This window comes from Lissotriton helveticus, chromosome 5_1 (genome assembly GCF_964261635.1).
Source record: "Lissotriton helveticus chromosome 5_1, aLisHel1.1, whole genome shotgun sequence".
NCBI lineage: Eukaryota > Metazoa > Chordata > Amphibia > Caudata > Salamandridae > Lissotriton > Lissotriton helveticus.
This window is the reverse complement of record NC_136065.1, coordinates 175,699,296-175,727,021: the sequence shown is the minus strand read 5'-3', so window position 1 is coordinate 175,727,021 and position 27,726 is coordinate 175,699,296.

Below are 27,726 nucleotides of genomic sequence, written 5' to 3'. Positions count from 1 at the left end.
GAACCGCATCATACACCCCTACCGAGAGCATTTTCGCCCTGGGGATTATGATATCATATTCCAACAGTCTTTCCGCATTGGCCTGTCCGACACGGAAAGACTGTCGGAATGTGGCAGGGCCCACTAGCTACCGTAGCCTCCAGTTGATGGCCGAATGGGTACCTGAGGAACCCCCCTGGAAAACCCAGCACTGTGTAGCAGGCACCATGGGGTGCTCGCGGCCGGGATGCAGAGCTTTGCACAAAAAACCCATTTCCCCATAGGAGCTTGTGTTAGGACAGTAGAGTCGGGCAGAGGCTTTCCACCAGACATCGTAATCGGCCCCATGTGTGTTCCTTGTCCTTCCTCCGTTTGCTTTTTCTTGACTTTTTAATATATATATTATCTCAAAAAGGTATCTATGTAAACACAGACAATAAACATGCATATAGCAAATAATGATTTTTCATTTAATATTTTGTAGTTTTTTTAATATATCCACTTTTTCTTCATATAATTAAAAGTGTGAGACCATACAACATATATACATTACACACATAGTACACTTAAGACATACTTTTTTTTACATATCAATTCCATATATATAGAACATGTGAAAACAAAACACTTAAATATACATGTCCAACTTAAAAATTCATGAAGGAATACATTAGAGACATAATATATGCTCCTTTAAACAATTGATCCTATAGGTCTCATGTGGCCCTATGTGGTCAGGGTTGAAGTGAAGAATATTTGTATGCAATGGTCATAGATGATAACACTATTGACTCTAATTCTCCAGTGTGTAAATGAATCTTTTCAGAGGGGATATGCAACCCCTGGCCACTGTTGTAGTACGTGGACGCGTTTTGACCTTTACGATGGGCCTGCTGTTTGTCTTGAAGGTCTTCCTCATGGCTGGGTGTCTGCTTTATTATGACAGAATCATGTTTATAGTTGGATCTTGGGGGAAGTCGCAATGTCCTTCTTCTAAAAATACTGTGGTTGCCTCTTATCGATAGAATTAACGTGGTGCCTTTATACTTGTGTGAACACGCCGGTTGGTGTGCATGTTCACCGTACAATTGCTGCCGTAGTAAAGGCACTTAAAAATCTTCCTCTTTTACTTGACATTCAGGGTGAATGATTCTCCTGCATTTACATAGATGCCTTTTTTAGATAAGAGATATTCATATATGATAGTATAAAGTCAAGAAAAAGCAAAGAGAGGAAGGACAGGGAACACACTAAGAAAACAGGGGCTTTAATTGCCCGTCGGGATGTGTAAGGGGGACATGTTCCATGAAATAAAACATTAATTTATGGCATAAGAGGAATGTTTGTTGTATATTTAGCCTGATGGAGCAAGGGTGAAAACAAAAAATGTTGTATACCCCTCATGAAATTAGTTTCTCATAACTATAATATGTATTAATCAAGTGAATGTTGGTACTAATCAATGAAAAGAAAACACACACAGGAAAATACACGTGGGATACTAAATTTCTTGTGTTGCAAATCGTAATATATTAATCATGTGAATTTGTCATACTAATATAGTGCAATAACGCTCTAATATAACAAAAGCTATGTATATCTGCTTGTTATAAGTATTCACTGTGGCAAAAACGAAGGAGAATGGTAAGAAACAACGCCTATTCGTAGCTTAAAAGCAAGGTAATCACTAACAGGGTAAAACTTAGAATGGGCGGAGGTAAACAGAAGGGCTTTACTTCAAAATCTAACATTTAATTGTGTTTGTTCCTATAATAGTTCCCTTTGTAGCCCATGTGGCCTAAATAAAAATGGAGGGTTTGCGAGACTCCAAGAGAGTGTACTACTACGCATGCGCAATGGTGCTCAAGAGATGTGCGAGCGGCCTGTGCCTGGGCTGCTGATGTCATGGTCAGCGTGGCCTGAAGAGCAGAATGATGCCAAATGGATTGTCCGAGATGTAAGCGTAGGAAAACGGACTGAAATGTCAATATAAGGACAGAAATGAATTATTGCAACATGAATAATTATGACTGTATGAGACTGATGAAAGTGACTTAGCAAAAAAAAATTCGGACAATGAGGAGATGAGGTGATCTTCATCCACCCCTCGAATGGACCAATGGGAATTTAGTTAGATAATTAGGGAAAAGGGGTATAAAAGAGGCTGTTTGGGAGAGAGAAAAAATGCTTGTTCTGAATTATTTTTTGCACCACGACATGCTGTCGGACTGATACATTTTTCTGGGTGCAAAGACTTTATAATTTTCCTGACTTTAACTTTGATGGGTCGGAGTCCTGATGGGAGGTGAACATCGAGGAAGACAGAGAGAGCAGTTTTTGGGAACTTTGTCGTTTAATCCTGAGTTCTTTGTCCAAGAAGATAGGTAATATGTTTTCGAATTTTCTCATTTCTGAACTATACTGCTAATAAATATAATCTGATTAAACGTATTTTATCCTTTACTTGAAGTGATTAAAGAAGGGCTTAACTAAATTTTTCTGAATAAAGATTACAATTCTCAAGTGTAAGGTCATGCTAGGAGACTTTAAAGAAATAAAAATTAAATAAATGGAGAATTAAGCTGGTCTTGTTGTCCATTAACTAACGTTTGCTAGCTGATCCATTGGCCAAAACAGTGGGGTGCCTTAAATGCTGTTTTATGACATTTTAAATACCATGGTGATATCAATAAAACGCATATGTATATAATGTATAGAATTTAACTTTTAAATGAATTAGGGTACTCCGCTATCCAGCAACTCGTCCTCTGATTTTCGCTGATCTCGGGAGCAGTGTGATTTGTGTGAATGAGTGACTCGCGGTGCTATGGGCCCCACGGACGAGTGAAGTGTGATAGCTCCTGAGTATTCTGTGATGGTTTGAGAGCAGAGCTGGATCGAGCCCAATCCAAAGATAGCACTTATTAAATATAATAAGGCAACACAATGCAAACCTATAGGAGAGGTAGGCCTTCCAATACTGAAAAACAACGTTAGGAGTTTTTCACTCCCAGGACAAGTACAATGTAAACCTGCATGTCATATTTTTTAAATACCATGCACTTTGCCTTTTGAGATTTTAGGGTCTACCCTACGGGTGACTTATACGTTTTTAAAAGGAGGTTAAGACCTGGCAAAAGGTTTATTTTGACAAGTCAAAATGGCAGTTTAAGACTGCACTACAGGCTACAATGGCAGGTCTGCAACATGTTTTAAAAGACTACTTAAGTGGCAGGCACAGTAACTGTTTTACAGGTTCTAGTTACCTGTAGTACCATTCATAAGGGGGGTTTACGTATATTAAATGTGCCAATCAGGTGTAGGACAAGTTAACATGTTTTAGGGACAGAGCACAAGTAGTTTAGCACTGGTTAGCAGTGGTAAAGGGCACAAAAATAACTTCAGAACAACAGGAGGGATGAAGGCAAAAGGTTTGGTGGACCACCACCCGAGGGAATCAGGCCTAACAACATTATAGCCTGTGACAGTGAGCGACTCTCGCTTTTAGGACAATAGCCTGTCTCTGAGTACAGGACGTGTAGATCAGTGTTTTTGGTTACCACTTAATAGGGAGTAACTATCTGTGAGGGAACAAGAATAGACAGCAAAACAAAGGGCAGCTTTTGCACTACTTTTTTGACTTTCAGATTCCAGGAAGTGCTTCTTTTATTAATTCCCAGGACAATACCCAACAGCATGCACCAGTCACAGTAGGAGAAAGGACCCCTTTTTGGATCCTGTCAGGTTGTAGGAGCGCTCATCTAAATAGAGAAATAGCCAAGGAGGTGAGGAGAGACCTGACTGGTGATCAAGAGGTTCTGGTTCTGCCACATTCAAACAGGGGCTCATGGAAAACTTTACAGAATGCTAAGGAGGAAGTGCTGTAGAAGGAGGTGCAGGGGATGCAATAATGTTAGGATTGCAAGGCAGAATGTCTTCAATCATGGACCGGGATACATTTGGCACCTCAGCCACCACCTCCTCAGAGTATTACCAGATCTGAAAAGACTCTACCTGAAGAAGATGACCCTTCTGGAAGAAGATGTATCACTTATGACTCCTGCTGGAATAAATAGACAAAAAGCTGCAAGGACTCCTGAATCCTGCTGACACCGTGAGCATGGAACTGTTTTCGAACTGTGAAGTGATTGGTTTTCTGTTTGCCTGCTTCAAGAGCCCAAAAAACACACAAAAGATGATGGGTTGAATGCTTGCATTATGTCTAACACTGGCAAATACTCACAGTAGCATTCCAAAACATTGTTATTTAGCTTTTGTTCTGGCACAAGGAGGACCTGGATTGGCAGTTCAGGCTGGACTGTTGCTATTGGAGCCAGGTCAAAACTGATTTGCATATCGCTGGGTCCAAACTGAGGTGGCAATGTAAGCAAAAGAATGATCAGTTGAAATGCTACCCTAAGGGATTGCCAGTGGTTAAACGAATTGCAACCAATCCTCCCCTCACCTTTGGTGTGTTATAAGGACACAAAAAGCAAAAGGACTCCATCCCTCAAGGGGGCCCAGCTGGTCATAGAGCACTGGATCTTGCAGCAACCCAGGTGGCCAGAAGCATGCCCTGTGGTGCTTTTGGCTGATAAACTGACCAAAAAGGAACTTTCCCAGCTGTTGGAGGAATTTGAACTGAGTCATTCATTCCAGCTCTGGAAGACTGGGAAAATTTGCTGAGGCTTGCCCTGGACGTTCACACAAAAAGTGGGCAAGAAAAACAGGTTTGTCCCGATCCGGTCTTTTGCCATGCTAAAAACTGGTTCAGCTAGACCTTGCAGAATGTTTTCTGGTTTGTGGATCCCTGAAACCTTGGACTAGGGTGAGGCTGCAAATCTATCACGCCCGCAGAGTGATCTTCATGGCTACAGAATTGAGTCTTGTCCTGATCAGAACATGTGGCACCTAAACCAACGGCTTCAACTGCAGCTCGAAAGTCACAAACCTAATTTTAAGATACCTTTTCTGGCCACAGCATTGGACTTTGTCCGGTTGGAGGACTTTGACTTCCATTTCAGAGACTAAATCAGATGATAAAAAGTTTGACCTACATGACCTTCTTGGTGTATCTGACGTCTGCTCCATCACAATCATTAGAAAATCATACCAATGTCCTGGTCAACTGCGAACATTGACTTTTAATAGATGCTTTCCTTTACTTAATGCTTTATGCCTTAAAACTTTAGAAACTTGCATCTATGGTTCACTGTAACATATTTTAATGATCTGTGTGTCTTTTTTGCTCATTCGTTTTTTCTTTATATATCTATATTAGTTTGGGCATTGTATTGTGATGCTTCTGACTTTCACGCTTGTTGCTACTTTTTTTTAACTAACTAGCATTTCTCTGGGTAATTGCCTGATGCTTGTACTACAGAAACAAAAGTGATCAGAGATTCTCTAGGGACTTTTTATTACGTTGGTAAGGGCACCCCCTGTCAATTGAATAACCTAGTCCTGACAATGCCCAGATCATGGTAACAGAAACAAATCAGCACAAGTCGAATCATGCTCCTGCCTGTGTAGCTAGGCACAGAAACATGTGAAACATTTAAATACTACCAACAGTGCTGCAAATCAAACTAATGTTAGAATATGCGATTTTCAAAAGCTGATAGCATAAGATATGATGCAGTAGATTTGCACCGTGCAGATCTTTGGTGCAAACTCAAGTATAAAGTGAACTCAAGCGGATAGACCTTTAGTCCCGGACTGAGGCATGACACAACAAATAAAAGGCCATTATTACAACGAAACACATTTGGTCCTACAAGAATGACAAAGAGTGGTAGATTTGCAAACCATAAACGTTTATTAACAGAGTGGCAAAGTTACAAACTCAAATCATTCAAATTAGTAATAAATTAGTAATCAGTACATGAACGTATTATTAAGTGCAATTCAAAATCGCAAATGCAGAAGCAAACTGTTTAAAGCTGTCATAGACCAGATCGAAGCAAACTCAGTTTCCCATGAAAATAAGCTCCCTAATTTGCTAGGCTAAAAAAGCCAAAAAGGTTGGGGAGAAGTCACACAAAATGTGTCAGCAAATAAAGCCTCTAAAAGTAGAATCAAATAAAGGTTCACTAGGGTAAGTGAGAATGGATTTGACCAGCACTCTAAGGACATATTAACAAGGGCCATATCGCCGCTTTCCCGGCACATAGCGCCGGAAAAGCAGCGATTTACACATCGCACAATCATCCTAAGGCGGTGCTAACACGCATTAGCGCATGTTAGCTGCCATTTACGAGATGCCTTGCGTCTTAGCGATATACATCGCTAATCAGATGCAAAAAAGGCGTTCCCTCGAAAACCAACATGAATAAAGTCGCTAAGGAAACACCGCGGTGTTTACAACCCGGCCTCAAACACGTGAAGCAAGAATTAAAGCTGCGCTAACCGCGGTTTTTGCCGGATTCTAAAATCTGCAAAAATCCCAATTTAGCTATAAGTTATATGGGAGGTAGATTGCATGGTTAAGTCCACATCTCTCTATTTACAACATTCTCATTAGCGCTGTTCTTATTTCGCTGTATTCCGCCGCTATTGATGTGTATCGCCATCTATCATCGGGTTTCATATCGCCTGTCAGCAAAGTGTTACAAATACGCCGCTAACACAGCAATGTGAGCCGGTGATAGACGGCGATAAATCAAATTGCGCTAAGCGCGATTTGCGATGATTACCGCGGCCCCTTGGTAATATATGCCCCCAAGTCTTTCGGGCAGGAGCAAAAGAAAGTGTCTCTGCAGAGGAGAGTGGGAAGGGCATCTGATCTAACTGCCTAAGCAATGCATAGTTTAAAATGTGTTTTCACAAAACATTACACTCCCTACGATTCCCATGAAAAGAACCAATTGGAATTGAAAAGTTATAATGTAAGTTTCTGACTTCTTTCCATCTATCACAACGTGCAGTCTCTGCTGAATGACCTTTAATGGATATCTTGTAATGGGAGGATACAACTTGGTCAGTGTATTCCTTCTCACAATATTCAGCTCTCCAAGGAATATACACAAATAAATATTCACGCAGAAACCAAAACAACACCATACATTTTCATTAATGTGATCTGGTGCTGCTTGCCTCCTGAAACAAGAGAAAGGAACACACACAAGGCAGACATAAACGGACTGTAACATAGCATGATCCATTTTACATCGAGGCCTACATTTACTACGGTCCACTTTAGTGTGAAAATTACCCCCAATATAGGAATGTGTGGTGAGATTACTGCAAATGTTATGCAAAGCGTTTAATAAAGAAAAAACCTCATTACATGGCAATGGGTATTCTCACTTTTAATTTTTCAATAGACCTTTACTAAATGAAAAACATTGCAGTGTTTGAAAAGCTGCATTCTACATTTAAGGAAATATGCATATTTCTGCATGATAATGCAGTCATGGCACCGTTTCTCATAGTGGAAAGGGGCCTCTGCAACTAGCAGCTGGCTCTGTTTCCTATCTGTATATATTTCACTGACACCACAACTCGGGTGTCATAATTGTGACGTTAGATGATATTGCTAAAGAATTGTAAGACGATGAGTGCCAAAAAATAATGGTATTGTTGCATTGCTGTTAAACAGGTGTGCAATAGTGCTAAGGGTGAGTTCTGTACTTGTGTACTTTGAACACCGAGAATCCATGCGCTTACCACTGTTTAATTAGCTCACCATTCACCCCACCCCTTTTTCTAGCAGGCATGAATCGTAATGACTGGCATCAAAGCTGCACCATTGTCATTGTTATCTTTGCCATCCTGTTGCCAAAAAGAGAGACATTCATGAATTATTATATGATTGATATGATTGATTGTATGATTGACATGTGTACAAAACCTCAACAGTAAAATGTAGCTAGGTGCTAGACAGTCAATCAGAACAGAAACCCAGAAGCCGTTTGTAAACCATTTTGTAATACTGGATAGTTTTATTGAGAGTATAATTCTGGTGCAAGACTTGAAATTGGAAGGGCTTTGCAGAGGGTGGGGCCAAGAACCAACATATAGGGGGCATATTTATGAGTTCTGGCGCATCTCTGCAAATCAGCAGGGATGCGCCAGAACAAATGCGTTACGTAAAACTACTCTTGCGTCACGGCGGATGCGCCGCATTTACAATGCGGCGTGCCGTGGCGCAAGGGTAGGCAGATGCGTGATGCATCTCGTGACGTAAGGGCGGCGCATCGTTGGAGTCGCGTCGCAAGCGCGATGCGACTCCAGCAATGCTCGGGTGTGCCCTATACTTAACGTGCTGCATCAGTCCTTACGCCTGCTTCAAGCAGGCGTAAGGATTTGACGTAGCAGCGTCGCACAAGTGCCTGCGTGAAATCTTGTCGAGTTCACGCAGGCACTTTTGCGAGGCGCACCTGCCCCGGAACGCCCACACTGCGCCGGAACGCCCACATGTGGTGCAGGGCTTTACAACGTGACACATCTGCCTAGATGCGTGACATTGTAAATGGGTCGCAGGGATGACGCATGACGCAACGGCGGCGTGAACGTGGCGCAAGTCTGACATAAATCTGCCCCTTAGTTTGTAAAAGAATAAGTGCCGGGCCCAAAGTTTTCTTCTGAAGCCCAAGGCTGGTGCTACTGACGGTCGGGTTGCCGAATACCAAGGCTGTGTTGCAGAAGCGATGCCTCCGTTATGGCGTAGGGGCGTACCTCCTCAACACCCCCCCCCCCCGCCCCTGCTGAAAACCAGCAGAGGAAAAGGACAAAAATAAAATTATAATAAAACACTTTTCGTCCTGCAGGCTGAGACTGCGAGCCGAGAGAGGGGCATGGCCACCCATACTGACGGTGTAGCTGCAGCACCAGGGAGGAGGGGAGAGTGGTGGGCACTGCCTAGTGTGCATGACGGTTTGGCCAGCGTCATGCGCACATAGAATTTCTCCTCCCGAGCTATGTTGTACAGCTGGGTGGAAAAAGGAACACAGGCTCACAGTTTAATTCTGAGCGCCGAGGCGTTCAAACCAATCCCAATGCAGCTCACGTGCTGGGAATAGTAGTGGGAGCCTTCGCTGTGTGCAGCAGTTCCTGGACATGAGAATCCTGAGAAAGGCGGCGGCCGTCGGAGCAGGTAAGCGTAATTTTCTATATTTATCATTTGTTTTTGTTTTTTTGTGTTCCCTTTCCCCTTGCCTCACCACTTCGCAATGCAAGTGGCCGCTACTGCTGTGTTGTCTTGGTTCCCCATCACACCTCTTTCATCCGCCACTAAACACTCCCTGCCTTTTTATCTCGCTCTTGTAGGTTTTTGTCCGCACTGTCTTCAATGTTTTTGACTGTTTTTCAGTCTTTCTCTTCCTCTTTCTTCCCCTCTTTTCTGTTTTTCTCTCTCTTCTATCCATCAATATTTTTGAGGTAAAATAAGTGAGGAGCCCCAAAAAAAATGAGTGCTAATGGGCGGTGGGCCCAATTTGCAACCACTGGCTCAAATTAAGCACTGCCTGGAGAGGTAAACCTCTACTCTTCTAGGAAAGATATTCGGCTTCGAGGCATGCTCAACAAATATTTATCATATTTATGATTGTGCGCAAGACATGACGGCAGACTATATAGCGAGAAATGTTTTCGTGACATGCGGCAGACAAACACCCCGAAAGCACAGCAATAACTGCCTGTGCTCCGAGACACTGCTGTGCGGTTCTTCCAGCCTCTCGCGCACACAGCCAATTACCTGCTTCCTGACACCTCTCGGTGACTCAGCTGTGCTGGTGAACTTCAGACAACCGTCCTCTGTGAGGAACAATTTGGCCACCGCCCACTTGCAATTCATCTACTTGCAAATCAGCCTTCCCTGCCTCCGCCACCTCCTTAATAACACCTCTGATTGCCATGATTTCAAAATGGGAAAACAAATGTTTTGCAAAAATATGCAACACTCGGTGTGTTTAAGTACGCCTCCTTAATCATAACGGCTATTACTTCCAACGATGGACCGGTGTGGCTCTGAAAGCTAATGTGCGCCGCCATTTTGTTACATTTCTCGTTGACAAAAGAAGCCACAGGCGGCAAATAAAGCAAAACTTTTTTTAAACAGGTGCCAATCTTTTTCAACTTAGTGACTTACAGTGACTTATTTAGAGTCGGATGAGAGACATACAACTCACAATGAGAGTGGTGAATAGAATTATGTTGGCAGATTTACAAGAAAGTGATGCATCTGCAGAGATGCGTCACTTTCCCTGCGCAACCCTGAGAAACCCTTGCGCCACCATGGATGCTTCCTATTTATAATACGGCGCACCATGGCGCAAGGGTTGACAGATGCATCAGAAATTCTGATGCATCTGTTGGAGCAAAAGTCACTCATTGCTGGAGTCGTGCCGCAAGCACAATGCAACTCTAGCAATGCATGGGGATGCCTATCCTCATTGTGCTGCGTCACTCCTTACGCCTGCTCCAAAGGTTTTGACGCAGTGGCGTCCTAGAAGTGGCGCTACATTGCGTCACTTCTACTAGGCTTTCTTGCGGGGGAACGCCCACCCTGCATACATTATACCTGACGCAGGTATAATGTGACACAGGGCTTTACAACGTGACACATCTCCCTAGATGCGCCACGTTGTAAATTGCCCGCATTTTTACGCCGCCGTTGCGTCATAAAAAGTGACGCAACGGCAGCGCAAAAATGACGCAAGGGGCTTGTAAATCTGCCCATTGTTTTTTATAAAATGATGATGAAGGCTACATAGCAGCTTCCATGCACATCCATGCAATGTAACTTAAGCATGGGTGTGTGCAAAAGTGTGTATTCCTCCCTGTTCCACCCGTAATCGTTACAAAACTACAAACAAGTGTGGCATATGAGGTCTACACTATTGAGTCAGTGGCAGCGAAACAGCTTTGCACGGTTTGCACTGATTGAAAATACGTGTACGCTATGTAAATACACTTCTGCAAGAGAAAACGTTGTGGCACCAGCACGCATTCATTTTCAGAGTTCGCACACGGCATTTCTGCTCCAAAATAAGTACTGCAATCGAAAATTACACAATTTACGCAATTAAGAAAAACACAAGCGATGTGTGCTGGGGCGTGGCCAATAATCAACATCTATGGGAGACTAGATTCTCTTAATAAAAATGTATAGCATCCCTAAATTCGGAAGACTATTCGATCCATCCCACCTTACAGCAAATGCAGTGTGCACAGGTGAATAAAGGTGGCAGGGGAACTCACAACAGAGATCAAATCGTAGGTAAATTTACTGACAGGATTAAGCTGTTGACTATCTTGCCCCACACCTGCATCATTGAGCATGTCAGGTGGTAAGGGAAAATTACTCAAGAGGCGGAGAAGGTTAAAAACACCGGCGAGTAGGCAAAAGGAAAACAAAAAGTGACCGGTAGGTGGAAAAAGCTATTCTTTGCGTTTGCCACTTTTCAGAGTTACCTCCTCTGTTTACATTGGTGCTGGGGGAGCTCATAATAAGAATCTCTGGATGTGAGAAACTATCCCCTTTGCATTCTGATTTTTTTTTTTAAGTAAACTCTCCTCATCCAAGCTCTAGAAGGATTTCCTTGTGCATTAAGGTGGGAAAACCATTCGCATCTACCACACTGCGGAACCTCCACGAGGCTATGCGGTGAAGGCTCAAAATATACCTCATCTGTTTTGTTGAACCTGGAGTTGAGTTTCATTTCCCAGGTGATTTTCCCATGCAGAACCAGGAGTAATTGATTAGTATATGGAAAAATACTAACATGGTATATGGAGTGCAGCATGAATTATCCCAGGGTAAAGAACATACTATGTGTTGACTGTCCTAGAGCTGGCAAATGTCCACAGAGAGGTGTGAGAAACTGGGTTATTGGTGGACTGGGGTGTGAGCCCTGGTCAAGCAGCAATCACAATCCATGTCAGGGTAAGGGACAAGCAAACCCCACATTAGCTCGTGCTCAATCCCCTGGTTCCTTGGCACAGAGCAGTCAACTCAGAGGCAAAGTGTAAAGTATTTCTGCTACACTTCAATCAGTAATACAGTAAATACACCACACAAAAAGAATCCCACACCAGGTTAGACAAATAGAGCTGAATGTAATAAATAAAAGAAGACCAAAATGACAAAAAAAGAATCAGTAGAATCAGAGATCTGAACTTTAAAGAATCTGATGAAAAATAGCACCTAAAAGCACTAAGCTCCAATGGCAGCTATCTGGTTGCACTGGACATGGTCAAAGTCAAATGTTGAGGCCGACCGCGATGGAGCGCAGATCGGACACAGTCACAGGCTAGACCTGCTGAAGTTTTCCCTTCTCAAGTTCGTTCCAATGGTCCCGTTTGCATTGCAGAAGGCTGCAAGGAGAGCATTGCAGGAAGCTGTCAGTGAAGCCCGAGGAGCCAGCCTGCTTCATCTGCGGGTGTTGCTAGAGTTTCGTGGTGGCAGTCCCTGCGAACGGTGGATGCTGCAGTGTGAAGAGTCTCGCTGACAAAGCTATATGCTGATGCGGTGCAAGAAACAAAGTATTGGTGTGAATGGGCCTGTTCGTGGTTGCGAAGGGCCCACAGCTTGAGATCAGCACCCATGACCCACACCAAGTGTCCAGGACCTGAGAAGGCCCACTTTAGGGTCAGGGACTCGCTGCATCAAGGTCCAGGGGCTGGTGCAGGATGTGTAGAGCCTTTTATATCACTGAGGTTCTAATTAGTAACCAGCAGACTAGCGCTTAAAGTCACAGTGGGGTCCAGGCTTGAAGATGAAGTTCCATGTACAGGCTCAAATGTATCAGAAAAGAGTGACTGAAGGAGTTACGGGGATCTGAGAGAGGCAGGGGTAATTTATTAGTATATGGAAAAATACTAACGTGGCATATGGAGTGCCTCATGCATTATCCCAGGGTAAAGAAAATACTTGTTGCCCTTTCTAGGATCTCTAGGATTGAGGTGAGAGGATGGTGAGTCAAGGCTTAGGGTGTGAAGAACTCAGAGTGTAGACTGGGTGAGGAGAGTACATTGACAAGTATGTAGGTGGTTTTTATTTCCACAGAGCAAACCTAGCCTAAAGGAAGAGGAGTGCTGTACAGGCTCAAATGTATCAGAAAAGAGTGACTGGTGGAGTTATGGGGATCTGAGAGAGCCAGAGCACAGTTACTGCTTCCAGAGGAGGGTCTTCAGCTGTTTCTAAATTGAAGCAGGTGTGAGGCAGTCCTGATGGAAAGAAGGGTGTAATTTCAGATCCAGGGTGCCTAGAGGTAGAAGTCTTGTTGCATTGTTTTTCATATTTACCCCCCTGTATCTCCAGTCTGATGGTGGTGCAAAACGAAATCAGCCCTTCCAAAACATTAAAAACCAGCTCCACACTAGAGGAGAGGAGGCCACGACTAAAATAAGGTACCATGCTTTCATGGATGGAATACGGTAGCCCATCCAACTCTGAAAGTAGCCACTAAGTTTTCAGCCAGCAGGGAAAATGCCAGAGTGGCTGAATGGCCAACTCAGTTGTGATGTTATCCTGGTTGTACATGTCCTGAGAACCTCTCACAGCAGCACCACAATGGCATCATCATGAATCTTCATTCATACAGATATGCTCCGTACCCTTAGTGCATATTCTTTCTTACCCCCCCCCACCCCCCCACCCACTTCCTGGATTCACACTTGCAGTCTTTTTCTGATTCACTTTGATTTTCCATTCTACTACATTTCATTCTCCACTGTTGTCCAAAGGGAGCATGAACAATAACAGTTAAATCGCCGTTTACCCCTCCCCCCCCTTATAGTAAAACGCTGCAGCAAATGTCCTTTAGCACTCCTTTGTGCACCTGGCCTGACATTCTGTTGGAGAAGTGGGCACGGGTGACTTTAATGAATATAAATTGTGTATTATCTCTTTTTACGGCATATGTTTCCATGGAGAGTCCTTGATCGCCACACTCCTCAACGCTGTGAGTGAAAGAGCAGTTACGTTATGCACTTTAAAGGAAACACATTCATAGCATTGAAAAAGCATGCACACACTTCTCAAATACCGGTAACATCTGCAAACAATCAGCAAACAATTAACTCTCTGAGAAGCATCTATATGGATGAATCTCCCCAGAAATATCTGCCCACACATAGCAATCTCATTGCAGTAACATATCCATGATTATATGTTACGTTATATAGAGATTTGTAGCACGCACTGCTACTCAGGAGTATCCTGGCACGGAGTGAGGTCAGTGACAGAAAGAGCAGAAAGATTACACAGATTGCATGAACAGGTGTGTTTTGAGGAGTTTTTTGAAGGTGGCTAATTCTTTAGTGTGTCGAAGAAGATCGGGCAGAGCATTCCACATGGTGGTGGCCTTGACCACAAAAGATTGTCCCCCGAGTCGGGCACGTCGAAACCTGGGAATTACCAGCCGTCTTTTGGAGTCAGAGCAGAGAGAACGGTTGGGAAAGTAGAACACAAACCTGGAGCTCATATAGGATGGGCATGGACCGTGGAGGGCCTTGTGAGTCAGGGTCAGAGTTTTAAAGCGCACTCGCTGAGCCACCGGAAGCCAGTGCAGGTTGTTGACCTGCTTGCGAACACTCGTTCTCCTAGAGATGTTGAACAGGAGCCTGACAGCGGCATTCTGGATTACCTGCAACTTGCCCAGGTGGTACCCAGGGATGCCGATGTACAGGGCATTCGCATAGTCCAGGCGTGACAGGATAAGTGCCCTGGCCACAGTCTCCCTGGCAGAGCGGGTGAGTAGGGGAAAGAACCTCCTTAGGGCTTTGAGCGTGCCAAAGCATGTCCCTGAAAGACGCTTAATCTGTTCGTGGAAGCTGAGATCAGCTCCAAACCAGATTCCCAGGTTCTTGGCACCACAACAATCGTCACTGGGGCAAGGGAACCCTGTGGGCCAGAGGGATTCTCTGAAAGCAGGAGGAAATCGGCCATAGAGGAGAATCTCAGACTTGTCCTCATTGCATTTGAGGCTTGCCTGAGCCAGCCAAGCAAATACAGAGGACAGACAACGCTGGGCCACATCAGTTTGGAGGTCATCGCCCTTCCAGGTGAAGAGAAGCTGGGTGTCATCGGCATAATTCATAATTTTGGCACCTAGCCTCTCTGCCAGGTAGATCAAAGGGGTAAGATATATGTTGATGAGCAGGGGGCTCAGAGTTGACCCCTGTGGTACCCCAGTGGCAACTAGACTGGAGAAGAGGAAGGGGTCATCCACACCTGTTCAGAGCGATTGTCCAGAAAGGACCTAACCCAGGCCAAGGCCACATCGGTAATGCCGATGTCAGACAGCCTGGAGAGAATCTGGAGATGGGGTACCGTGTTGAACGTGGCAGAGAGGTCCAACAAAATCAGAGCCGCTCTGCCGCCCGCGTCCAAGCACTCTCTAATAGCCTCCGTGATCTCCACCAGTGCTGTCTCGGTGCTAAAAGAGCCGGGTGCAGAGCACCGGAAGATTCAACGAAGTTCTCCAGCTGTTTAAAGGCCACCTTTTCGCATACCTTAGCTAAGGCCGAGAGAAGGGAGATGGGGCGGTAGTTGGACAAAAGGGAGGGATCTGCTGAGGGCTTCTTAAGGAGGGGGAGGAGTTTGGCATGTTTCCATTGCTGCGGTACTCTACCCGATTGAAGTGAATCATTAACAAGCACCCCAACGTCAGGAGAGATTACCTCCGCCACCCCACTCAGAACCCTCGCGGGACAGGGATCCGCTGGTGAGCCTGATTTTAGAGATTTCAGAATGGCTAAAACATCCTTTCCCTCCGCCAGAGAGAAGCGCAAGAAGATTTGGCTAGGAGAGATGATGTTCCGGGTGGCGGCAGGGCGGGTGAGTGTTGGATAGGGAGTGTAGATCTTAAACTGGCCTGGATTTTATGGATCTTATCGGTAAAGAAGGTGGATAACTCCTCGCACCATTGGGAGGAAATAGGCGGGGTTGGGAGTTCCGCCTGCGGCGACATAAAGCTACGGACAATGGCAAAGATTTCTTTGCTGTTGTTGTTGGCTTTTGCTATTCTGTCAGCAAAAAAGTTCCCCTTAGTGCAGCCTTAGCCCGGGGACAGTACTTCAAGCGCCAATCCCGTTCTAATTTCTTGCATCCCTTCTTCAGAGTTTTTAGGTGGTCCGTGAACCATGGTTTCGAGGGAGAGCCTCGTGAACGACAGCTCGCTGAGGGTTGTGGAAGAGAGTTTACAGTCTGGCTAATCCATCAGAAAAACGTTCCACTGCTCCCTCTAGATCAGAAGCTTTATCGGGGAGTGAACGAGACAGCGCTCTGGCCAGAGCTGGGATATTGATCTTTTTTGCGGGTGGACCAGGGGCCCTCCCTGCGTCTGAGGTGGCGCTGGCTAGGTCCCACGAAAAGCAAATCAAATAATGGTCTGACCATGTGACCGGCTGCGGATCCCGCATGGTAAGCTTAAAATTAGAGCATATTAAGTCTAACAAGTGACCACATTTATGAGTGATGTCAGGAACCTGCTGCGTCAAGTGGGTCAGAGTACAGAGGTCTAGCAGGTCCCTAGTCCCTGTGGCCACTGCGTTCTCCAAGTGTATGTTAAAATCACCTAACATCAGGAATTTGGGAAACCTAATAGCTCGAGAGGTTATAACCTCCTCGAGGGATTTAATAAAAGTGCCAGGCGGGCCAGGGGGGGCGATAAACCAAGACCCCACCCAAAGTAAAATGTGGGGAGATGGCCAGTGAGAATACCAGGACCTCGCCTTCCAGGATTTCTGCTGTAGACTCCATAGAGAGCGTCCACCCTTCTCGGAAGATTACAGCAGTGCCACCACCTCTGCCCACCACGCGGTCTGACCTGCAGATCTTGTAGCCCCGTGGTATAGCTAATTCGACCACCGGAGCACAGGAGGAATTCAACCAAGCCTCCGTAATGAATAGAAGATCCAATTGTTCATCCACAATCAGCTCATGCACATCCGCGGCATGCTTTACCAGTGACCGAGCATTGATAAGAGCTGCGCGGATGTTAGCGTTTTGTGGCGAGGGTGGAGGGGCGTCGGGGTGCAAAGTTTGGAAATTAAATGAGCACCCTCTTACCCAGTCCATTTCACTTCAATCGCCCAGCCCTGGTCACTCTCCTTCCAGCTTTTACTTTATAAAGGACTTCCCTGGTGGGTTTAACTGTGACATGGGTTTCCTAGATATTACCTTGTCTTCAATTTGGATATACTATGTTATGCGCCAACTATAGAGGGTATACTCTTCACTGGCATTGCCTCATCGTGTGATCGACAGCAGAGGTGTGCTTCATCATTGTTTGTGGTTATTAAGGCACACCACAGTCTGATATGGCTTGTAATTATTCCCTTTTAGTGAATAATCAGTCTCATCAACTTCCTGGAAGTCAATGCTATAATTATTTATGTACACCTTTTGAAATCTGCAGGAATGTTGCTCCCTAACCCACTAGTGGGACTTCCTGAAACATGTATCAAACCTGCGTAGAAGTAGGCAAGAGCAGAAACATGATTCCTCACACCCTGAGATAACTCACAGCGCGCTTCCTTCTGCACCAAATCCCTATCAGCCTCACACTTGCCGGGAAACTTGTGCAAAGAAAAGATTTAAACTGATTTTTATGTTTTGGTTTTTGTGCCAGAAAGATAAGGATAGCCCTAACCTTTACCCTAAATTAACAGACCAACGCCCAGTTCTTCTAGTCTCATAGTTCCAAATGAATTAGCAATGATCATACCTTTAAAATGTGTTTCCAATCTTCCATCCTTAATGCATAGACAATTTCCAATATCAATATATGATTCAATTTGTTTGTTCATTCCTTAAAGTTAGACAATGGCCAATTCCCATTCTATTATAATAAGTATTTCTCATCATTATAAATATGATACTCCATTCATACAACTGATAATCCTTGTGTGTGATCCTTGTAATGTGTTAACAAAAAATACCTCTGTGGGCAGTTCAATATATTAGATGACCTGAGATGTTTAAGTTTCAAGAACTGGACACACCCTGAACATAGTTTCCAGAGATAGGTAAACTTGCCATGACTACCACAAACCTTTAATCATCTCCATTGAAACAAAGCAGTTTAAATATTGTTTATTCTTGTAGGTGCAATGGAAACAACAGCTTAGCTCCCTCTGCCATGACTGGCCAAAGCAATAAACATCGCCAAATGACAATCACCAACATTCACATTCACATACTTTTCTGATAATCCTCAACGTTCCCTGGAAACTCCACAGTAAATTATTTCACATCTGCACTTAGCACAAGGTTTACTGCATGCAGGTGCTCTGAAGGTGTGAGAATCTGCTTGAATCACACAGAGAAAAGTGGATGAGTCAATGGGACGTCTTCCACCTAACAGAACTTTTATTATAGTGAATTGGAAGAAGGATTACATTTGATGGGTTCCATAAATATATTCTTTGGAATGCCAACACAGGGATACTGATGATGATTACACAAAAGAACACCCTTGACAATATCTTTAAACTGAACCCGGCCTGCATGTAAAAATACCACTGTACCAAGCGGCAGACTGACAACACCTCCATCCTCTGCAATGAGCCATGGTTGGCACAAACCTGAAGCTGCGCTGCGTGGTGTTTTTATAGTTTACATTTTAGCTCTGTCTAGAGACAGCTTCAGCAGCTTGCCAGAGTTTATGCAATCTCAAAATTGTTTTCGAAATCAGTATACAAACACATGCGTTGACTCTGTTGATCCTTTTTGCCTACTGTAGGATTTTTTTTGGTTTTGTTAGTCTACTTTGCCTGCCAATTGAGTCATTTCATTGGTAATTCTTGGCAAGCCTGCATACCCTCAAGCAGTGATCGCAGCCCGCAACAGAGAAAAATGCATGCTGAGAATTACTGCAAGCAGGCCTCGTGTGCTTTCCTACCCACTGGCACTAGTTTCAAACCACAACAGTAAGAAAAAAAACTTGTGGAAATTGTCAGTAGGGAGGCCTGGCAGAAATACTTACCCTCAGGATGTGGTTGTACAGAGCACACAACAAGCACCGGCAATGCCCATAGGTCTGGCTTTCAATGCATGTTGTAAGATAATGTGCAGCATAACGAATAGATAACATGGCAATGGATATGCATGTGTGTGGAAGCGAAGAACTGTAGAATAATATTAGTGTAGATTAAATGGTCAGGTGACTGTTGCACTGTCAAGCAAGTCCTAAAGATCAAAAGACCTAAACATCTATGTAGGTTAATGACTGCCCTCCTCCTAGGTGTGCTGCGGCCAGAGAAAAACTCCATACATTTTCTAGTTATTTAGGACACTTTAATAGCTTTACAATGTCGTGTGTGCCGCTGAAAATTCAAGCTCAGGCAGCTGGATGAATATAGAAAATGATCACAGCTGTTGGAGGGTAAGCACATTTTGTGGAGGTACACAACATTTGCCTAATCAAAACATGTACTCCTGGGCCCCAATAGGTGGGCGGAGCCAAATCCCTCTTTAGGGATGCTCACATAATTGTCTGGTGACAGCTGAACTCTCAAGCCAGACTATAAAAATGACTTGGTGAGAATGATGACAGTCTGGCCTGGTAGGTCTCCCTAACCTCAGACAGTATTCATAGCCATTAACATACAATCCCACTTAGCAAAAATGATGGTAAGGGGAGGAGCTACGCTACGAACCAAGATGGCCGCGTAAGCTCCTGGCTCCGCCGACCTCCACCAGCAGCTCGATTATCCTGTCTTCAATACTGACCTTACGCCTGATCTCCTTGTTTATGAAGGTCTACTGCTTCTAAGGGTGCAATCCCGAGATTTCTACCTCATCGGCTGATGAAGATACGCCGTGTTTCCATTCTCGGCCTAACACCGTGTGGAAGCCGGGGCCTCGATTTCTGGACTACCCGGGTCAGAGTTGAACAACATCGGCCGTGAGACCTGGACTGAGCCCGGTCTCCCGAAGAGTGCCTGAATTGTTGTCTTTTTGTGAAGATCCTTTGAACGATCTACACCGGGGACACGCCGGCTGCTGTGGTGGGGGCCCGGTGCCCGGAGACCTTGCTGCCCTCCCAGGGTCGACGGGCTAGGGCCCTCTCTGACGGCAAAGGTGTGCTCTGTAAGACGAGGAGCGCCCATTATTTGATACCTGATTTGCGTGGCCTGCGACTCCGGAGTCGCCGGCCTCCGGGGTTCAAGTCCGGCTCTGTCGCCTACTGAGAGGGGATGGAGCGGACGGAAGGCACGCCATCGCTGCAGGCCATTGTGGCCGCCATTGGGGCGCTCCATTCGCACACAGTCGCTGTGTTCCGGACACTGATGGTGAAAGTGGACGGTATCCTGGAACCTGAGGACGACACCTTGTTTAGTTTCCAGCTAGAGGTGGTACCAGCGGTGCATTGCCCATCAGAGGTCGAGGTCCCTGTGCATAACCCGGAATTCATGAACCTTGACGGTCCCCTGTTACCGACGAGCCAGCCCGTGCTTCTCGCTAGCGTCTCTTGCCTGACCCTGCGGCCGCCCAACGCATCTATAGACAGTCTTCCATGTGGCTACGAGTTCCTTGGTGATGGTTCCGGATACTCGCTGTTCTTGGACGCCTTTCCTCGTTCGAGCCGTGAACTTTTATCCTGTATTCGATCCTCCTGTGCTGTCAAGAACTTTTATGGACGCTTTGCCTTTACCATCAAAATGGCGACTCGAGTGGTACAGACTTTTCTGACGGACCCTACTGGCCAGGGCTGAACTTTATCGATGGGGTCCGATATAATAGCTTTTGGCAATGACGGGGTTGTGCCTATATTGTGACGAGAATTGGGTGGTTGTTGTTTATCCTCCCCTGACTGGTTTGTATAATTGCTAAATATTGATTTTACCATGTCTCAGGGTGGTCGCTGTTGGCGGGGGGTATGGGAGACCGGGAGTGTGTTTGCTTTCTCCTCCTCCGCTTTCTCTTTTCCCTTCCTTTAGGGTAGTTCTTGGGCGACAGGCACGCTGCTAGTGGGGTTAGGCCGTAGCCATTGCAGGGGTGCAGGGTGGGGGGTTAGGGGTTGGGTTTTTTATTTTGCCTTTCTTTTGTTCTATGGCCCCTTTTGTCTTTTCCCTTTCCTTCTACGAGAGATGGGCTGTTTATTTTTCACGAATCCTTTATTGTCTGGGTGTGTTCGCTGGCTTAATTATCCTGTAACATTGTGGACGAGGTCGCGCGGGTGGGATTGCTTTTGATTGATTAATAGATTGCTTATTTCCTTTTTCCGTTATGTGTACCCGTGATGGGCCTTTTACTTTTTACAGTGATTCTTGTTTGCATATTTCCCCCGCCTGGCCCTGTTCTGTATTTCACTGCGAAACACTGATGTCTGTATTGCCTACTCGTCTTACTGTTAAAATAAAAAAATATATAAAAAATGATGGTAAGTAGGCCTGGCTGGTCTCCTTACCCGTAATGAGTAGTCACACTGTACAACAGATGAAACTCCTTGATGAGAATGAAAGGCAAGAAGGCCTGGCAGCTCTCGCTACTCATAGGAAATAGTCACAGCTCACAACAGAGAACGTTGCCTATTGAAAATGACAAGTAGGAAGCATGGCAGAACTTTTAGTCCACACCAGTTGCAGCCCACAACAGAGAAAGATTCCTATTGAGAATGACAGCAGACCTTCCTATCCTCAGACCGCAGCTGCGGCCAACCACAGAGAAAACAGTGGTTAAATATGGCTGAAACTAGGCCTCGTAGGTCTCCCTCGTTCAGGCAGTAGTTGTAATCTGCACCTGGAAACCCTCACAGGTGACAAGCAGCACTCTACAAATCCACTTTACATTGCATACATTACATTACTTTCCATAACAGAGAAAACCACTTGGTGAGAATGACAGCAGGCAGACAAGGCTGATCTCTTCCCACAGGCAAAAGTCACAACCCAGGACAGAAAAAAACCTATGAGGATTGGGATGTCTCCTTACCATTAGGCCATCTAGGTCTGGCATATCTTGATATCCTCAGGTGGTAGTCACGGCCTGCAGAAAAGAAAACTGCATGAGGAGAATGATGGCAAGAGGGCCTGGCAGGTCACAAAAGACACACAAAACACAAAAGGTGACTGGGGCTCGTCATTCCAATGTAGCTTGGTTCCAGTTGCACAGTGAGAAAAGGACTCATGACTAGGCTAACCCTGAGGCGTTACTTCAAACACTCAGATGATGAAGAGAGGAATGCCTGCAATGCCTGTTGTTATTGGTGCAGGGTCAAGGATGATTTGCATATGGCTGGTCCTAATCCGATGTGGCATGGTGAGCAAACAATTGATGGGTTTGAAAGCTACCCTGAGCGATTGACAGTGGTCAGACAAATTGCTAGCATCCCTCTCATCACCTTTTGATTGCCCTAAGTTGCCACAGGTATGTCCAGTCATGGATCCCATGCTCACTGTGCAGCTAGAACCAAGCTACCCCAAACTGAAGAGGCCCAATCAGGCTGAAACCAGTCTTGACTTGTTTGTGTGCTGGTTCGGAGAGAACTTGGCTTGGTAGTTTGGGCTAGACTGTTCCTATTGGAGCAGGCTCAATGCTGATTTGCATATGGCTGGATCTAATATGAAGTAGCATGGTAGGCAAAAGAACAATGGGTTGGAATTCTACCCCATGCCATTGCCAGTTGTAAGAAGCTGGCTCTGTATATGATATTGCCACTAGGTGGTGTTAGACCTGGCACCTTGGAGTGGGTCTCCCTTCCATTTTTACTGTTGCCTCATATGTTTTTTCTGGTGTTAGAGGCTTTTGGCACTGTGCCACTGCTGTCCAGTGCCACAGTGCAAGTGCTCCCTATTTTTTTTTTTTTTTTTTTAATCTTTATTTCGTTGCAATAGCATCATAAAAGATAAACAAAATACATAATATTTATACACAATTCGTAAAAAACGTGGCCATATTATCATCAACAAGTGTGCAAAAAGGTACAATTCAAAAGTGCAAGTGCATGATCAAATACTATCCCTGAGCCTTCACAGCTAAGTCACGGGGGTGGGCTTAGAACATGCATCAATAAATATAGTTAAAACGAGGTTTAAAATATTTACACGATTAAAAAAAACATTAAACTAATTTATAACAGTCAGACACTTAAAATGGCAGTAACAGTTTTTGTCTAATAAATTTGACTGCCAGGAGGAATCTACTGATACCAAACACTATAACTTGACTAGTGTCCGTAATTAATATTCTTCCTGCTTCCTTGTGTGAAATTATTCCAATGTTACGGCACAATGGCACTATCCATTTTCTTCTAGTTTCTACATAGCTTGGACAGAAAAACAAAATATGAAAAATTTCTTCTCTTACATTATTTGTGCATAAAGTACATTTATCATTACTACTGTTCCCCCATTTCGACTCGGTATCCTGAGTTCTTAATATACCGTACCTATACTTTAAGTACAAGGTTTTTGCTAATGGTGGCTGGATGCTCCCTATTGTATATTGATGTATGGATTAGAGATTCCATGATTGGCTGGTTTGGTTTACCTGTCAGACCCTACTACAGTGCACCAGGAGTGCTCAGGGCTTGTAAATCAAATGCTGCTGGTGGGCTTGCAGCACTGGTTGTGCCACCCACAGAAGTAGTCTGTAAAAGTATGTCTAAAACTGGCCATTGCAGAGCCTGTGTGCAGTCTGGTACTGCCATGTTGACTGAGCACGTGCACCCACTTGCCGGTCCCTAAACCTTCCCTTTTCTTCATATCAGACACCCCTATGATATGCCCAATGGCAGGATGTGTTTTAAGTATAAGGTAGGACAAGCCCTGATGTGTGTGCCATATCCTAATAGTGAATTACAGTCATTTTTGTTTTTCACTATTGCAAGGCTAACTATTCCCCATAGGCTGGAATGGGCAGTTTGATTATTACATCTTATAATCCTAACTGACTCGGGGAACTAGGTAGAAATTCGAGTTTAGTATGCCTGAATGATAAAATGCATCTTTGAGTGAAGTTGGTTTTAACATTCTGTGTTTGAAAATATCACTTTTAGAAAGTAGGTATTTTCTTGTCTAACTATCCAAACCTGCCTCTGCTAGGTTGTGTATGTCTTGTCTGAAGTTTGAGTGACAGAGGCTGGGGGATTCCAGGAGACTGGGTGAGTCAGCCCAGTGGTGAATAGAGAGATCTGCATCTAGATGGGCGGAAGGAGTTGCACATGGGACCTGAACAGGGCTGTGCCTTCCCTCCACAATGCTGGCTCCATCTCCTGTGGTGCGTCTGATGTCTCTGCCCTGCACTGTGAAAGGAAAGAAGGAGTCGTGTAAACAGAGTGCTCCAGGCCTGACCAGAACTGGTTTGGACTAGGCAAAGGCCTCTCTGCCTTCAGAAGAACAAAGAGAACATGGATATAAAAGAGGGGTCCCAAACCCCAGAGAATTAGATCACTTTTGGGACAACAAGAAGAAACCTTTGCTGAGGAGAGACTTTGTAGAGAATATTCCTAAGCTGCTTGGGGGATTGGCCTGCAGTGGTTGCCTGACTGCCAAAGAAAGGAGAGAGGAACTTTGTGTGTACTTTCATCAACTTGTGTGAGGATCTCCAAGGGCTTGAGAACAGAGTTTGCCTCCTGCTGAAGTCTCAGGGACAACATGACTTCACCCACCAGCTCCCAAGAGTTCTTTTGGGGTGCCTCCAGTTGTGCTGGACTTTTTGGGGACTTGCGTGTCGCAAGGAGCTAGAAGCATGACTCGAGATCAAGAAGCATGTCACCGAACTGCCGCTGCCACTTCACAACACGAAGCACCTGGCATCGCCGGAGGAGAGGATCGATGTCGCTGGAGACACCACCGCATCACCGGGAAGCGTGTCGCAGGAGAAGAGATTCGAAGTTGCATCAGATGTAGCCGCATCTCTGAGAAGCGTGTCACAGGGCCTGTAGCGGCTCGCATCGTTGTGGAAGCAACTCGTATAGCCAGGGGAGAGGATCGACGTCGCAGCAGATGCAGCCACATCACTGGGAAGCATGTTGCAGGGTCTGCCACAGCTCACATCGTGTCAAGCGTCGTGCATCGCCGGAGAAGAGGATCGATGTCACAGCAAACGTCACCACATCACCGGGAAGCATGTTGCATCAAGGAGAAAGCGCCATCTTTGTTTCTTTGCACCAGGTCTTCAACGTATCACTGTCTTTGGTGTAAAGGACTACTGCATCTCCTTTCCTGCAACACTTTTGTTGCCCTGCGTGTTGCATCTTAAGGTATATTGGCTCAAAGTGTGGCATTTTAAGATCTAAAGAGAACTAAGCTAATTCTATCATTTAAGTACAGTATTGTGGATTTTTGTTGTTTGTGGTCTTTTGGTAAATCTATATAAAGAATACTTATTTTTAATATACAACTGTGTGGTGTCCATCAGTAGTGTTGTCACTTGATTACTGTATGTGTTCACAAATGCTTCACACACTGCCTCTGAGATAAGCCTGTCTGCTCGTGCCAAGCTACCAAGGGGGTGAGCAGGAGTTATTTTAGGAGTGTACCCCCTTACCCTGACTAGACGCAAGTGTCCCTATTTGTCACAGGTATCTACCTATGCCAACTAGAGACACCCAAATCTAACAGGTGGTAATACTGTGCACAGAGTCCAGGGGTTCCCCAAAAGTGTACTGGGCTCAATGTAAAACCCAAAGTGTTCTATTAGTGGTAGTGTGGGCAAGCAGCCTTAGACCTAACACAGAGGAGTGTAAGACATTTATTGCACCACAGTGATCAAATAGGGACACACAACCCAAAATGGAGATCCAGACCAATTTTTGAAAAATATACTTTGTTTATATTTTATTTTAAGACCAAGGTCTTTGTAATCAGGTAAGTACGTTTTTAATTAAAAAATACTTTTCACTTTGAAAAATAGACAGTTAGAGACTTTTCAACACAGTCCAATGTTATTTTAAGGGGCAAACAATATTGCAGTTAAACAAGTAAGCATTCAAATTACAATCCCAGTCTTTGGAGCCAAAAGTCAGCAAGGGGTCCGGTAAGTATCAAACTGCACCACCAGCCGGGTGCTGTGTTCAAAATCGGAGTGCCGCCCAATGCTTTCCAAAGAAGACAGGGGGTGCCTGGAGGCACACTGCTTGCATGTAAGTAGATCGGTTGCAAGGGCCAAGCTTTGGAGGTTAGGTTAAGCCCGGGGGGGCACAAAGCAGCACCAAGCATTCACCACCAGGGGCACAGGAGCGGTCGGGTGTAAGGTGCAAATTCGAGGGCAGGCACCAATGCTTTTTTTTATGGAATTCTTCTTTCTGCAAAGAGGCTGCAGGCGTGGCACCTGAGGTTGCAGGAGGAAGACCAGCGACAGCAGAGATAAGTTGGGATTTAGGGGTCATAGGGGCACCATTGGTTCAGCTGACCAATGCCCGGGGCTTCGGGTTCTGGGGTGCCTTTCGATGTCGGAGTCTTCTTACCGGAGCCATTTGTGATCGGGGAAGCCTCTGGGTTCACACTGCAGGCACCGTCATGGAGGGCAGTAGAGGTCAGAAAACGCTGGACACAAGGTCAGAATTGCTGGGGAAACTTCACTGCACAGGTGAGCCACGCAGACTCAGACTGTGGGTGTCGGGTGCAGAGTGGCAAAGAGACGCGGATCCGCCTGGATCCGGAGTCTTTAAAGTAGGTTTCTTCAAGACAGGTGCACTGTCCATGGGAGATTGCACTCTTTTTTTAAGACAGCATTCCTCCCAGGGATATCAGAGGTCGCCCGCTGCAAGACAGGTTGCAGGTTTGCAGAAGCTGGAGACAGGCCGGTAAGGTTGGGACCAAGGCAGTTGTCGTCTTCAGCCTTCTCTGCAGGGTCGTCTTCTTTCTTCTTAGGTCATTGCAGATCTAGTTTCTAGGTCTGGGAGCCACCTAAATACTAGATTGAAGGGAATTTTAGTAGAGTACAAGGTAGGGTCAATGGGCACCTTATCTGGGGAAACTAAACCCACTATTATGCAACCCTTCTGTGGGAGTGGGCATAGACCTAGCCCTGATTGGAGGGGTCCCCTCATCTTCAAGATGGAGAGGACTGAAAGATGTGCTTCACCATGCCTCCTCCACCTTAGGGGTGGAGTTGGCAGAGGGTGACACTTCCTATTCTTCTAAGTTTTCCCGCTGGTTTTCCAGCAACAAAGTGGGGGTGTAATCCAGGAGCTGCCATCTTTTGCTAGCAGCAGAGGCTGGGGCCGCATTACAAAGGCAGCAGGCCTTTAAAGCTTCCCTCTTGGAGCTCCGGGCCATCCTGGGGGTGGAGATTTGAGATCTTCGCCCAGGATGTGTATTCCTTGTTTTAGTCCCAGTGATCAGAGGCTCTCTAACCAGGGGTCTAAAAACATGTCTGGTGGTGACTGGCTACCTAAAGACAGTCAGAAACCACACCAGGGTTGGTAGGTTTTCAGAGGGCACCTCTGAGGAGTCCTCTGAGTACATGTCTCAATAAATCTCACACTGGCAACTCTCCGGCTGTCACAATTTGCTCCTCCTCGGGATCAGGGTGATGCTGAAAGGGGTCTACCTCCTGATTTCCCCACAATCTGACTATAACATAAACACAGAGCGTAGAGGTAATCAAGTGAGGGATAAGTCAGGGAAGGGTAAGGGAAGGAACAGCAACGGAAGGGATATCTGAAACGACAAAAGGCAAGAATTAAAACATCAATTCTAACTACTCTCATTCAATTCTCGCTAATGAACCAATACATACCCCAATAATCAGGAGGTGACCTCTGCCTCTCTATTTCATAGATACTGCTCTATACATTTAGCTTCCTGTAAGAAAACCATAGGTTACTGTTTGTTCAATGATACTTT